Source organism: Haemorhous mexicanus, chromosome 5 (assembly GCF_027477595.1).
Source record: "Haemorhous mexicanus isolate bHaeMex1 chromosome 5, bHaeMex1.pri, whole genome shotgun sequence".
NCBI lineage: Eukaryota > Metazoa > Chordata > Aves > Passeriformes > Fringillidae > Haemorhous > Haemorhous mexicanus.
This window is the reverse complement of record NC_082345.1, coordinates 40,740,085-40,755,239: the sequence shown is the minus strand read 5'-3', so window position 1 is coordinate 40,755,239 and position 15,155 is coordinate 40,740,085.

Below are 15,155 nucleotides of genomic sequence, written 5' to 3'. Positions count from 1 at the left end.
ACCCTGATTCAGTCTGACTGCAAAAGGAAAAACTGAATACAGCAGTCAAAGGGGGAAAACATGAGACTAGACAAAAAGTGGTAAGGGAAACAGGAGGAGATGGCAATAGAAGAATGAGGGTCTGTGGACAGTAAAGTAAACATTCTCATTTGGAAAAGAATGCCAAATACTTTGTGGGTTGAAAAAACCATGTTCCAATTTGCTGAGCAGCAAATAATTTAATTCAAACCAAGAAGTAAATGAAACTCCCCTTTGCAATTTATAATCTGAAGAAATAAAAATGAGAGGCCAACATTTAGTAATTGTTTCTCTTAATGCTACTTCAGGGACGCCAGTCCTACTCCCCCTCACCAGCACCTAGGGGACACAATGATTAAAGGCAAGGAAAATAATTGTGCTTATTAACCATGATTTTTTAATCAATAAAAAGAGGAAAAGACAAATTAAAAACAGAGCACAGACAAAATGAATGGCTATTTCATTTTAATTGTTTTTATTTATTATTTTTTGGAAAGGATTTAGTGAAGACAACATCACTGTGTGTGGTCTAACCATATGGAGAATATCTACTTCTTCTGAGTCTTTTCTTAACATAAGTAACAAAGATAGTTTATAGCTTCTGGATCAGCAATTCCAGCTAAGGATTCATCAGATCTGTCTAATGTATCACAGACAACCTAACCTGCAGGGTTATAGATGATCAATGGATAGAAACTTTGAGTTTTACAAAATCTGAAAAGTGGTTTTATAAAAACAAGTTATTTGGGTAGTTGTCTGTCTTGGTTTCAGCCAGAGTTAATTTGTCTGCAGTTGCTCTGAAGAAGCAAACCTGAGCTGTGTGGGCATGTCTAGGTAGTTATTGTATACCACCTCATGTCATTGCTGGGGAGCAGAAATTAGGGACTCTAGCTTCTGAGAAGTGAGTGTGGCTTGCAATCAGGGAAAAATGTGGTGTATGGAGGCTCTGTCTGCCATTGTGTTTCATTGTTCTGGGCCTGGTGAGAATTTGTGCATGGAAATCACCATTTCCTTGTACACTTTTGTTATTACTATTGTTGCTGTTACTGTTTGTTTTCCTATCTCATGGCTGTTTCCATTAAATTGTTCTTATCTCAACACATAATCTCTGCCTTTTGTCTCCCACTGGAGGGAGGGGAGGGGAGCAGCTTGTGGTTTTCTTTTTAGTGGAAGTATGAAATTGGAGAGTGCCATTCCTAAAACATGGCCTTGTAAAAAATAACAATCACACAGATATATCTCAGTAGTCCTATGAATATAAAAAAATGAGTCTAATGTTCTCAGTTCCCCTTAATATTGAAATTTAAATAGTAAATCAATATCCTGGTAGGTAATTTAAAATAGCTATATCAGTGGATAGGAAATTGTCTGGATTGTCAACTCGAGGAGCTGTGTCAATGGTTCAATGTCCAAATGGACATCAGTGACAAGTGGTATTCCTGGTGATTTGGTATCAGAATTAGTGCTGTTTAACATCATCAGTGGTGAAATGGACAGTGGGATCGAGTGCACCTTCAGCAAGGTTGCAGGCAACCCTGAGCTGCAGGGTGAGGTCACCATGCTGGAGGGATGGGATGCCATCCAGAGGGACTTTGACAGGCTTGAGAGCCTGTGGGACTGTGCAAACCTTGTGAAGTTTAACAAGGCCAAGTGCAAAGCACTGCACCTGGGTCAGGGCAATTCCAAGCATAAATACAGGGTGGGTAGAAAATGGATTGGCAGTGACCCTGAGGTGAATGACTTGAAGGTGCTTTGACAAGAAGCCCAGTGCAGCCCAGGAAGCCAGGGCTGGAAGCCAGCCCGTATCCTGGGCTGCATCAAAAGAAGTGTGGTCATCAGGTCAGGGGAGGTGGTTCTTCCCCTCTACTCAGCTCTGGTGAGATTCCACATTGTGAGACCCCCAGCTGGAGTACTGTAGCCTGCTCAGGAGAATATGGATCAGTAGGAGCAAGTCCAGAGGAAGGCTACAAATATGATCACGGCACTGGGGCACCTCTTCTATGAGCATATGTTGAGAGACCTGAGGTTGTTCAGCCTTAAGAACAGAAGGGTCCAGGGAAACTCTAGAGTAGACTTTAAGTACCTAACAGGGGCTACAAGAGAGCCAAAGAGGGACTTTTTACTAGGACAAGCGGTGATAGAGCAAGGGGGAATGGCTTCAGGCTGAAGAAAAAAAAGATAGGTTTAGGTTAGATATGAAGAAATTGTTCCCTGTCTAAATAGTGAGGCACTGGAAAAGTTTGCCTATAGAAGTAGTGATGGCTCCATCCCTGGAGATGTTGCAGGCCAGTTTGGATGAGGCTCTGAATAACCTGGTCTAGTCAAAGGCGTTCCTGCCCATGGCAGCAGGGTTGTAGCAAATGGATCTTTTGTTAAAAAATCAATTTTGCTCACTTTGTCCTCCAAACACTGACTATGGTTGGCCCCCATATCCTGGCTGCCCCACAGTCTGACTCCTGTGTCATGTTTCCAATGATGTGTAACAGTTCATTCCCTCCTTATAGCAAACTCCTCATCAGATCTCTGCAGAAAACCCTTGTTCCAAGAGGAGGCAAGCAAGACTTGAGAGCCAGTGTCTGTGTTGGGGACAGTGTGGTTATGACAATTGTCAGTCCTCTTCTAAGTCCAGTTGTGCCTATCCAATAAGATGCAGATTCCTTGAGATGTCCACATACTGCGCTTTTCCTTGAGATAAAACAAGAGCTGTAACACAATGGGGTAGTGTTCAGATTCTATTCTTGACATTTGAGATATTTGCACAAGTTTTCCTCAAAAGTGTGTACGCTTCCAGCATTTGTAGTGTGGGGAAAAAAAAAAAAAAACAAAAAAAAAACCAGCGCTGTAAATGCCATGACACAGAAAATGGTTCAAAAATCACATTGCAGTGGTAAGTTAATCTTTTCAAGTAGAACATAATAAGACATTTATGTAAAATAAACTTCTCATCCTCCAGCTTTAGAAACTACATAGCACATAAGGTAAAGATTTAATTACCTTTAGTTTTCCACCAGTCTAGGCCTTACCATTTCTGAATTTCTTCAAATGTTGGCAGGTGAATATATGGGATATAATAATCTAGGTGTAAAAGAATTGTGCCTTTTCAAAGAAGCATAATTACAGAAAACCAGTTTCTCAGATTGCTTTAAGAAAAACTGATGAATCCGACTCAGTATCCTTCATAATACTAATAAAATATATGTAGTTTATGTAATAAAATGGATATTTACAGACTGGACAGGTAGGATTTGGTATAATGGTTATTTATCACACAGGTGAAAGATCACCTGTCTTGATGCTGCTGAAGTACTGAAAACTTCCAGTTTGGTGGATGCATACCTCAAAACGACTTGTAAACACCAAGATCATAGTGTGATTTACTGCAATCTTTGAGATTTTTTTTCCTTCGTAGTGACATTTCCAGTTCCTTTTGACTCCCCTTCCTCTGTCCACAAGTCCTTGGAGTATCATTTCTCTCATCACTTATTCACAGTGCTACATTGTAAAATGAATGGAACTTTAAGTTCCAAAAGCATTTTATTTCAAAGCTCTAACATCTTTGGTCCTTGTTGGATGTGTCCATACACTATCAGAATCCTGGGCTGAACCCCAGGATAGGAGTGCAGGCTTTACCTCATGGATGAATTCAGACTAGTGTCTGGGGAAGTCCGTCTGGCTACAAGTGGAAGCGAGTATGGCTACTTGCCCTGGGATCTCCAGGATGAGAAGGCACCTATGAACTCTGCTGGGAGCTTCCCAGGAGTGCAGAAACAGAAAATCTACCAGGAAAGTGCTGAACTAATGAACCACTCACACTTTGTGGTTTCTGGCTGATACAACTCCTGACCATTGACTGACAGCTTGATGCTTGTTGCCTAGGCAACTCTGCTACCACCATAATTCCTCTGCTGCAACAAATCTGTCCCAGGCCTCATACCTACACGTTCCTTACCATGCTTAAGTCCCCTCTTCAAAGTCACCCCACTCCCTCACCATACTTTGTCACAGCTACTTTGCTGTTCATGTTCATTAGACCTTGCCAGAGATGAGCAGTGCATGCAGTTCTGATTCCAGGAACTGTGAAGTTCAAATAGTGGAAAAAGAAGACAAATTCAAGTAGAAGGCTCAGTCTTAAAGACTCCAGGGAATGCTCAGTTTTGGTCAGGATGCTCACTAGATGTCACTGTTCTCCAGAAATAAATGTGTGAGCACTTTTGTCTGCCTGCTAATATGCTGGGTCTTTAGCCATGTGCTCATATTTTCAGAAACTGAGCTCATCTAAAAAACTTCCATAGTTCAGCAAAAGGTTCTCCAAACTCCTTACTTCACTTGCATTATCTGATTTTCCACTAACTAATCTCAGAGTAGACAAAGAACAACTTCTCTTAAATTTGTATAGAGGGATCCTGACATTTCTCAGTTTTTAAAATACCTTACCATACTTTGTGACTTTAGAAATGGAGTGATGTCAAAATGAACATTGCAACCTTTTACACTGCATGGCTGCTTGTGATCTTAACATTTTTTTCACTCTGAAGATAAGGAAAATATTTTTGATGACACTTTTCTCTAAGTACTTACTTCCGGGCACTCAAATTTCCTGTGTCTAAATTATAAGTTAGTTTTCTTAGGCTTCTTATATGATGATTAGAGACTAGGTGTGTCACCTGCTGTGGTTCAGAAAGGAAGCACATTTCACATGCTTCTGAAAGGACCTCTTCTTTTTCCTGTGAGTACATTTGCAGCTCAGAGGAAGCTGGTTTTCTTTACCTGAGGACATAAGTTACATGAATAAAATTTCCCAGTGTGAGTGCCCCCAGGCATACTGGAATGTGTTGTATCCATGTATTTTAAATTAAAAATTTAATTTTCTTGCTATGAGCAAGAAAACAGGTAGGAAGAAGAGACAGAGGAGTTACTAGAGAGGTAATCATCTGTGAAGAGGATAATGTGGTGAATCACTCTGTGTTAAGCTAGGCTCTTTGGAAAATATTTCAGAACACTGTATGTTTGCGAGCAGGCTACAGCATGGAGTCACTAATAATTGCCAGATTTGGCACTCCTTTCTTCACATTTGCTAAATCAATAAACATTTCAAAAAAAAGCCCAACCCACCAGTCACCCAAGCGTGTCCAGAAGATCATTACTGCATAACAGCGTGTTTCAACGTGGGGGGTCAGGCTGCTGACTTGAAGCACTTAGCTTAGGTGCTCCAACTCGCCTTATGCAGAGCCTACTGCTCTCTTGTGACTCCTTTATTTTTTATATAGAGAAACTAGGCTGTGAAACGTCCTCAAGAGTGCAGTTCAGCAGCATTTTAAGCTGATCTAAATCAGTGGTGTGGCAAATCCCACCTCCACCTCCAGCTGTACATTCCTGCTCTTTCTCCCTCGTGTCTGATAGGTGGTGAATTGGCTCTCTAAAAAATCAATCCATAACAAAAAATCAGAGTAGATTTCTACCTTGAATAAGCTCCCCGAAGAGATGTAGTGTTTGACCACATTGTTAGTGAAGGGGTAACCTGATGGTGTGCCACCAGGATGACAGAAGAAAACCCAAGTCATTGTGGCTTGGGTTTGTTTACACTGCTGGGGTCCCTCCCCCTTAAGGAGATGCCTGAATCAGTCTGTGACAAGCAATGAGAGCTCCACCCTCACTCACAGAATCATGGAATGGTTCACATTGACAGGGACCTTAAAAGATCATCTAGTTCCAGCCCCCCTGCCGTGGTCAGGGACATTTGACCAGGTTGCTTAAAGCCCCATCCAACCTGGCCTTGAAGACTCCTCTCCTTGCAGTCCTCGTCCCAAATACACCTCCTGAAAAGTAAAGCTTCTGGGGCAGATTCTGGCTTCTGGCTCTAATGGGGTAATGAGTCTTTCTTCAGCACATGTGGAAAGGGTTTCTGTCAATGGAGAGAGGGTGAGAGGGTGGGGGGGGGGAGGCAAGTGTGGAGGGGACCATCATGTTCCCTTGTGAGCAAAACATTAAAGCACAGCTAAGCTGTATGGCAGGGAAGACTAAAAGAGCAGTGATGCATTTTTCTGAGTCGCTACAGCTTTCTCAGGGGCATCTTGGCTTCCACTTTGGTTAGAAGCTGGGGAGATTGCAAATGGCTTGGAGTTATCTTCTTTTTTTAAGTCCCAGTTCTAACCAAGTACAGCTTGCACAGATCAAGGGAAAGCAATTAATCTTCATTAACTTGTCTAATTTAATTTGAAAAGATCAAACTGTTTCCTTGTTAGATGACCAAAGTGAAAACAGAAACCCAAACAAAAAACCAAACAATCAAAAAAACCTCTTCAAATTAGTATGTGACTGTGAAGTGTATATATCAACTAAACTCTGGAGTCATTACTGCTTACCTCAGCTTGTCATCTGCTTTCATTTTATCCACAAAATTCGTGTCACTCTTGATACCATATCAGAACATTTCATGGATGGTTTTTTGCATTACAAAGTTCTAAGTACTATGGGAGATTGATTATTTCCCTAGAAGCAACTCGGAAAAGGACAGAAATCAAAGCCTTTCAACTAGCCCATAGCATCAAGAATCTTACATGAATTGAAATTCCTGTCATGTGGAATTTCTCAAAGAAATTCAGATATTTCAATAAAATTCCTTAGGATGAAGCTAATACAGCCATCCTTATATAAACTGGTAGTTGCCAGATTTGGATTGTTGGGTGCCTTCACCAATCACCTCTAGGTTTTGTCTGCAGGATGCTTGTTTGTTTCTAAGATCACATATTCACGGTAGCATTAATTGATACGCTACAAACAAACAATTCTCTACTCTTCTTATCCATGTCTGGGAGCGTATGCTACTTAAAGATATTCCATCTAGGACTGTATGTCTCCTTGGTTACCCTTCATTGCTGAGAAATAAATGCTAAATTCAGAGGTTTTGAAGGTCTACAAGCATTTGCCAGAGACTTATAAAACTCTGTGGTTTGTGATGGAGGTATTTATCCTTGCCTGCATTTAAGAAGGCTAAAAATCAAATAAATGCTGGGGATTTTTTTCCAAGGAAGCCATTTCTGGTTTCCCTGCTCTGATATCATTGTATTCATTTAAAACTGTATCTAATGAAATGGAAGACACTCAACAAATAGGCATAAGGAGGGGTGGAAGACAATGTAGTTTCTGACTGTGGTTCACATTCAAAGGAAATGGATGGTCTTTCTTTATTATCCTACTCTTACTTATTCTTAGAGTGCTGGAAACTTTCTCATATTCAGGGGGCTGGAGACTGCAGGAAATTGATAGAAATGTAAATTTGGGTGAAGGTTTGCCAGAGTTCATAAGACTGGAGCAGAGAATCTGGAGAAAAGGAGGTAAGACAGAAAGCAGGGTGGTCTTGAAATGCCAGTTGGGATGTGAAGGTCCTGTTCTAAATCCCTTTGGTTGTCATTCCCATCGGGGATTTGATCCAAATTCTTCCATTTCTCCAGACAGTGCCCTGACCAAGGATATCTTTCCTCTCTTTTGCTGAAATAGGTTTTTTCTGTAAAAATACCGCACTTTTCATGAGTGCATCTCTCCAGGCCCTCATTTACAAACAGGATATTTGATGGGTTTTTTTTAAATTCTTTTCAGTTCAACAAATTAAAATATATAAATGGTGTAAATATTGCAATTATGTTCCTTACCAGAGTTTCCTATCTGTTCTTAGACTGCCTTTAGTCAGACCTTTGTACACCTTGCTTTTTTTTTTAAGAAAAGCTGAGGACTGAGTTGCTGTGTGAATAAGTAGCTGTTTAGCATCCAAAGAGTTCCTGCTTGTTTTCAACTTGTCGTCTAAGGTGCGGTTCAGAAAGTTGAGAGGTTGTTACTGGCAGAACCTTGACAAAAATATTGCTTCAGACATCTCATAAAAAACATTTTAGAAAAAATACGGAGAGCACTGAATTTGTGAGAACTGTAGATACAGGGCTTTAAAGGCTATGTGGTCTTCTTGTACTCAGATGATGTCATGCAGAAGAGGTGGTTTTTCCTACACTAGTTCTTGGGAAACAGTCCAAGCTATGGAGCTTGACACATGAAATACAAAGAAAGAAGTTACTAGTTCTTCTGGAGGAGGTCATATCAACATGGGGGGCGAGAGGGAAGAGAGATAATATTTGGCCAACCAGGCAAGTCAAACAGCATATACGGAGTTTGGTCACCCTAAGTTTCCTCTGCTCTGAATGCATGAAAACAAGTACTGATAAACAACCCTTCTGGCCCTAGCTGGACTACATTAAATGTCAAAGGAGCCACTTATGCTCCTGCACTGACTATAGAGAGAGCTTCAAACAACCCTTTTTCTCACTTGGATTCTCTGTCAGATGAGAATCTACATCACATTAGCTGCCCCTCAATACTTGTAAGACAACCAGTTCAGTTCTTCTCTGTAAGTATTGAAGTAAAGTAAGATTTAAAAACTCATCTAGGGTCACCCAAGGAGTCTGTGACTGAGACAGATATTTAGGCAATGCAAAGCCTATTTCAGCACTTTTAATATAAAGCAATCTTACCTTTCCCTGTAAAGCTTTCTTGGTCTGTTCTATTTTTATATCACTTGAATGGAAGATTTTGAGAGTAGACTCATTTATTAGAACTCATCTGAAAAGAGTAAGTTTGACAGACTAAATTAGTTTCTGAATATCAGTTTTGGTGTTTCTTATGCATTTACCATCTTAAAATTGTGGTACTACTTCACAATAGAACAAAGATTTCCTTTCTTCCTAGTAAATCAATGCAGATGATTGCTGAATATGTTCCGTTGGCATTTCCATTTTATTATAAAAGTATTCATACTTTGGTCTTTTGGGAGAAGAAGGTTGTGACTGAAAGATGATTTGCTTGGCAAATGAGCAGACTCTCCATACTGCAAATTTTCCTTCTTCAAGCCCAGATGCTTTTAAGACTTTACAGTGCTGTCTCACAAATATGAAAAGGCATTTTCTCTCTACAGGCTCCTTGTGCTCCTCATCCATTGATCTAAGTAGCCCTGCTCTTGACTCCAGACTGAAGGCTTCCTTTGACAGTGATTGATGGCCACCCTCTCACAGGAAGAATGACTAACTCCGACCTGTGAGTATTGGAGGCGCTATGGAATATATCTGCTGTGCTATTTATTTTGGGAGGCGGATGTGTGCCCACATTTTTATTCTTGGAATAAACATTCTGACATTTTCTGGCAGGTGTGAATGCTGTAACATACCAGCAGACAGAAAAAAACCTAAAATGACAGTTTCTAACCTCTCTGATAGAAACAAACTGACTGTTACTAATGTGAAAATTGTACACCCTCACCAGATTTCATATGAATCGTATCACTTGGAAAGCCAAATTTTGATCATAAGGGTCCCCTGGCAGCCCAAAAGATATGAATATTTTTTTAAATGGTGCCTACTTGCTCTTCAAAACCAAATCCAAACCAGAAGACAACTGCATAATGAATTATGTAAATTTCAAACCTCAACCTGATTGTGGCCAAATCATTTTGCCAATAGTCTGAAAAGATTATCCCTAATGTGTGACAGCATGCGGAACCCTTCTGAAACCTCTTTCAGCTGTTGTCTCATCAAAAGTGCATTGGTGTAGCCAGCCTGATGCGAAGAGACAAATTCACTTTCTATTTAGTTAAAGATCAGCAAAAATTAGTCTTAATTTTACATTGCTTTATTCCAGCTCTTGCCAAGAAATTTACATAAGAACTTTTGAAATAAATATGTAAGAAAACCTGTTACAATAATAGTGCCTTCCACATTATTTAATAAAAGATGTCTTGACTGTGCTGTCTTAGAAACTGACAGTGTGTATATATATATATATGTATATATATATATATAAAACATTCAAAATCAGTGATGGGACATATCCTTTTTACCCTGAATCCCACATATGCATAGTTCTAGATTATAAATAGTAGCTGTTTTGATTGTCATTGGTCCATTGAGAGATAATCTCAAATTTTGAATTAAATGAAATCTTGGTATAGCACAAATCTTCTGGTGTCAACCAGGACAACATAAAAGAAATAGAAAAATATAGAAATCAAAATGGGAAAATTATAATAAATTGCAGTATATAGGGCAGAATAAAAAGAGTTCTGGATGTATTGCAAGAAAGTCTTAGATAAATTAAAATATTCCCCTAATGATACGCACTGTATTAACAGTTATATCTACTTTTCTACTACTCAAAGAACATTTTGGTTGTGAAAAATTGCAGCTTAAAATTTAATCTATCCCATATGAGTCCAGCAGTATAAATCAATAGTTACCCACTTTGGACAAGTACACACAGAACAATTTGTCCAAGAAAATGTCCATTCAATCATTTCAGTGCTTTAACACTACCACACGAACAGAGTATTGTGAGAAGCCAAGGTTGAGGTGTCTGCATGCATAAAGGACTCTGTCACTGACCTATTTCAGTGCTTCAGAAGTCACTTCACTGCTCTGTGGCTCAGTTCCCCATTACTGTAGCTATCATGCCTTTCCACTGTGATAGTCTTCAAGACCTGAGTTATGGTTTTTATCACAACAAAAATCTGAGGTTTAGTTTGGGGACTGGTGAAGTCCTGTTTATATAGCATTTCTAAACCAATACCATTTGCAGAATGTGTTGCTATTCATATGTGACTGAATAATAAATAATCAAATATGAATAACTATGGCTAAGAACAAATGGGCTCATCTCTGCACAGATGCCTTGTTCGTAAGCAAATTGTTCATTTGCACAAATGTCTGAGAGCACAACTGAGCTGAAAAATATTTAGCATTTGAATGAATGTAAGACTGCCAAACCACAGTGTCAGACCACCAACATTCATGGCATTGGTATAAAATCCAAATATTAAGAAATACTACATTTTTTGTTTCTTTTTATTGGTCTTCTGGTTTTTGAGCCTGACATGATCTTTTTTTTCCATCTTTCCTCAACAACTAGAGCTATTCATAAATGGAATTTCTATCCTCAACACACAAAAAAAACCCATTAAACACAAAACCATTAAATTATTAAAAAGTGTTTTGGAATATAATATCTAAAGAAAAATAAAAGTAGGTATTAAAACACAGGCATATTTCATTCTGATTACATTGAAATACTTAAATAATTTGAAGTCCAGATGAACTTTTCAACTTTATTAAAATAGGATAGTGGAAATCATTTTCTCTAAGCAATAATCATTAATCCATGAGAATAATGATGATGACGACGATGATGATGATGATGATGGTGATGATGATGATGATGTATTTTCCAGGAGCAAGCCATGTGGGTAAATATTTTCCCATCTATGTGCATGAGATTTGAGGTTGATTTTTAAAAGTAAAACTAACATTTTCACTTTCATGATAACAGTCTGTGTAAATCAGAATTTTCCATATCAGTGAGATCCATAGCATATCTGAACCTTCATATAACCCTCCATTACTGCACTTCAATATTGCTCTGAGAGAATAATTGCCATGGGGTCAGGTGTAGATATGCAATGGAGAAGAGCAATACATTGTCCACTTTCCTTTCCCATTGCCCTCATTTACACTAGTGATAGGCACTGACTACCACATCATAGGATATGTCCACAGGCTGTGCAGCACCTGTCATTCGGGTCCGTGCTGGTTCTTGTTGGGACAACTGTGCAGCCAGATGTAGGAGATCACAGCACAGTTTTCTGTCAGGTCACTGGCTCAACTACATGATACTGGGCAATTTTCTGCACTGCCTCTGCAGCAGTCAGCCACCTTAATGAGTCATCCTTTAGTTTTCAAAGCTCCTGGGATGACTTCTTTCAGAACAGCAGCAAGTGTGTGAAACTGTCTTCTCATCAACACTGTGAGTCAGTTCTTGCCTATGGAACCAATGGAGAGAAACATCTACATCTAATTAGAAGGATTGAACTGCAGGAGTTATAAGGGCCTAGATTGTCTTGCCTTGCTGTGTTACCTCTCATCTCCCACTCCCCACTTGCATAGGGATCCATATGTGATGCCCTGAAGAATGGAAAGTTTGAGTTACTCTTTGTTCTCTTTAATGCAAAATCCATGTTACTGTAAGGTAAGGTTTGTGGTAAGTCAGGCCTGGGGGCCATCTGCATACATCCTGCTAAACCGTCATTCTCTCAAAAAAAAGTGAAAATAATACTCCTCTCCTTTCTTAAGAGTGAACACGCTTGAGTACATTTGCTCTGTCTATATTCTTCATGTGCTGGAGTGGTACCCTGTTCTTAGAGATTATTGTCAAAGGAAGACACCCAGCCTGAAACACAGAAAGATGTCTGGCTAACACTGAAGACAGAGCTCAAGCAGTTTTCCCCAGGAACAAGTTATGCCTCTAGCAGTTCTTATTGAATACTGTAAAGCAAACATTTATACTGGCTTTTATTTTTCATCTACATGGGCTGTGTATTCTCCATGTGCACTACAGCCAGCTAATCTGAATGGAACAAAAACATTTGTTTTTCCTCACATTTCTCTATGTACCAAGTCCTTCCAAATAAATATTCAGCTGAAACCTCTTGTGCTATTAGGGAAAACAAATAAATCAAATTAATGAATGGATTTGAATGCCAGAAAGATCTACCATTTCTGTGTTCTAAGAATATCCCACTAACAATTAAATGTTCGTGAAACAGAGGCAAGACTGATAAAATGATGAGTCTCTCTGGCGCCAGCAAAGGGCCTGGCTGACAGCCAGCAACAGACTTAGTATTTAAAGCCCTACAGAAAGCATTAGTGACCCCAGAATGGATAAACTGAGGAAGAGCTTTCCTTAGCAGTTCACCATACTTAATATTCCTTTAGTCTTTGGCTCCGTTGCCTGGCTCAAACTTGCAGATGAATAACCAGACGTATTTTGTGGGTCTTTATAACCCAGCAAAAATTAACCAGACATTTCAATTTTGATTGAATGATTTTTGGCTTTTGAGTCAGTGTTCCTTGAACTGATAAAAAGTGATAAGGTGATGGAGAGCTGAAAATTTGCCAGCATATCAGTGGAAATGATACTGGGCACCGTAAAATTTATTTGTTATGCCATCAGTGCCATTAGCTCCTGTGGGTCCCAAAAATGGGTCATTCCACAATGAAGCAGGAGGCGGTGAATGCTTCTGCCTTTACTGCCTGCTCCAAGTTGTGCTGTGATTTGGCCTGTGGTCAAGGGATCAAGAAACCCAGGAGATTTTCAGGGCAGAATGGATAAAAAAATGATCTAGCTTTTGGGATGTACAACCCCCGCTAAACCAATTTGGTATATTTTAAACTAGATTTACAGGCTTAAACTTTCTGGTAATGTTAATTATAGTAAGCAATAGGATTGAAGAAGTTGTTTTTTTCCTTTAAGGAATTTTTAATTGCCCTCTGCTAGCAATGGTACTATCATTAATGATAGCTGAAGTAAGCCGAGATTATTATACTGCTGTAAAAAGGAAAAAAAAAATTACCCAAAGAGGCTGAGAAAATTGCTTTACAGACATTGATGGTTGCTTTGCATCCATTGAAAATCACCCCTAGTAAACAGGCATCACTTGTAAATATCCACAGACTGGGATCAAAAAAGTCTTGAATGTAAGATGTAAGCAAAACTTAATATTTTTAATATTTACAATGCATTAATTACACACTTGTCAATTTTAATTTAAAAAGAAAAATCTGTGCTCCAGTTACTCAACTGGAACTTAAATCTCATTTGAAATGCTCTAGCCCTAGAGACTAAACTCTTTCTTCTACCTCTTGACTTCCTTCCTAATTTCTTTATTTAAATTGAGCCATGTCCTGTTTCTCTGCCTTTTGCCCAGGAGGGATGCCCTCTGAGTAATGGGCAGGGCAGGGCTTCTGCTGAAGCACCCATGGGAGTTGGAAATAGAGATGAAACCCTAGCACAGGATGCCACTGCAGTTTCCTTCTGTAATTCCATGGGAAAGTAGAATAGTAAAATATCTAGATTTGCTAAAAGGATTGCACGACTACTGTAGTAGAAAATTGCTGAATGATGTCACCTTTTAATTGCACCTTTAAATTCTGTGACCAAGGCAGCCATCACAAAAGGCGTTAGAGTTATGGACTGTTCAGTTCAAGCAGAGGGAGGTGCAAGCAACCTCTGACATACCCGCTCTCCCTGTAAGTACAGCTGGTCCTGCAGATCACAACTGAGTGACTAACACTTCTATGGAGCCCTGTTCTTGCAATTAAATTCTCTTATCTTGAGAATCCTGCTCCTTCTCCTTTCAAATATAGTGCAAAGTCAGGGATAACTCTGCTGCTTCACTCACTGATAACCTGCCCATAAGAACAAGCACACAAGTGCATAGGAGTTCTGCCATGCTGCAGAAGGTTGCTGTGTGTGATGGGACTACTTCATAATAAAATGCCTTGAAAGTGTCTGGCAAAGAGGAATTATATTTTTTAATGTTCAAGTTTCTTATAAATCACATCAAATGTGTTTCAGGCACTTCACCTTTAGTTTACCATGAACCCTAATGTTCAGACACAAATCAGGATTCTTGTGAGGATCCTACAGAAGACATCATGTGCCCTTTCCCTGAGGGACATACCTCTTCAATGTGAATGAGGAAATCCATGTATTCTGGCCATTCCAAGTAAAATAATTCCTAATTGTGTTTGTGTATATTCTATCTGAAAACAATGGCTGGATCACAATCAGCACTTTCTTGTTTGGTACACCCTGTTGTCTGACAAGGTAGAACAGAGGTATTTTGGATCTTTGGAGTTAAGACCCAGTGGTTTTTTCTATGTAAAAGTGGACGAAATCTTACAGTCCCATCAACATTTCCTTTTTTTTTTTTTTCAGACTATCACTGTAGTTTTCTTGGAATGATTACTGAAAACCTGGTTTTGGACATTTTGTGTTTACATGTGCGTAACTGATTTGTGCGATTTTTTATTTTAGCACATAGAAAGGTAGCTGAAACAAACATATAATTCAGCAAACATAAATTGCTGTAAACCTGAGCATTAGACTCCTCAAAAGGAAAAAAGAAATATTCTTAATAAGTTGTTAACTTAAGAGATGAAAGATACATCCTGTATGCTGCAACTTGCAGGACTACCATCCTATGGCTCAGGTAGTACCTGATTGTAAGTACTAGTAGTAATTCTTAGAGTCATATGCAGTTAGTGTAAAGG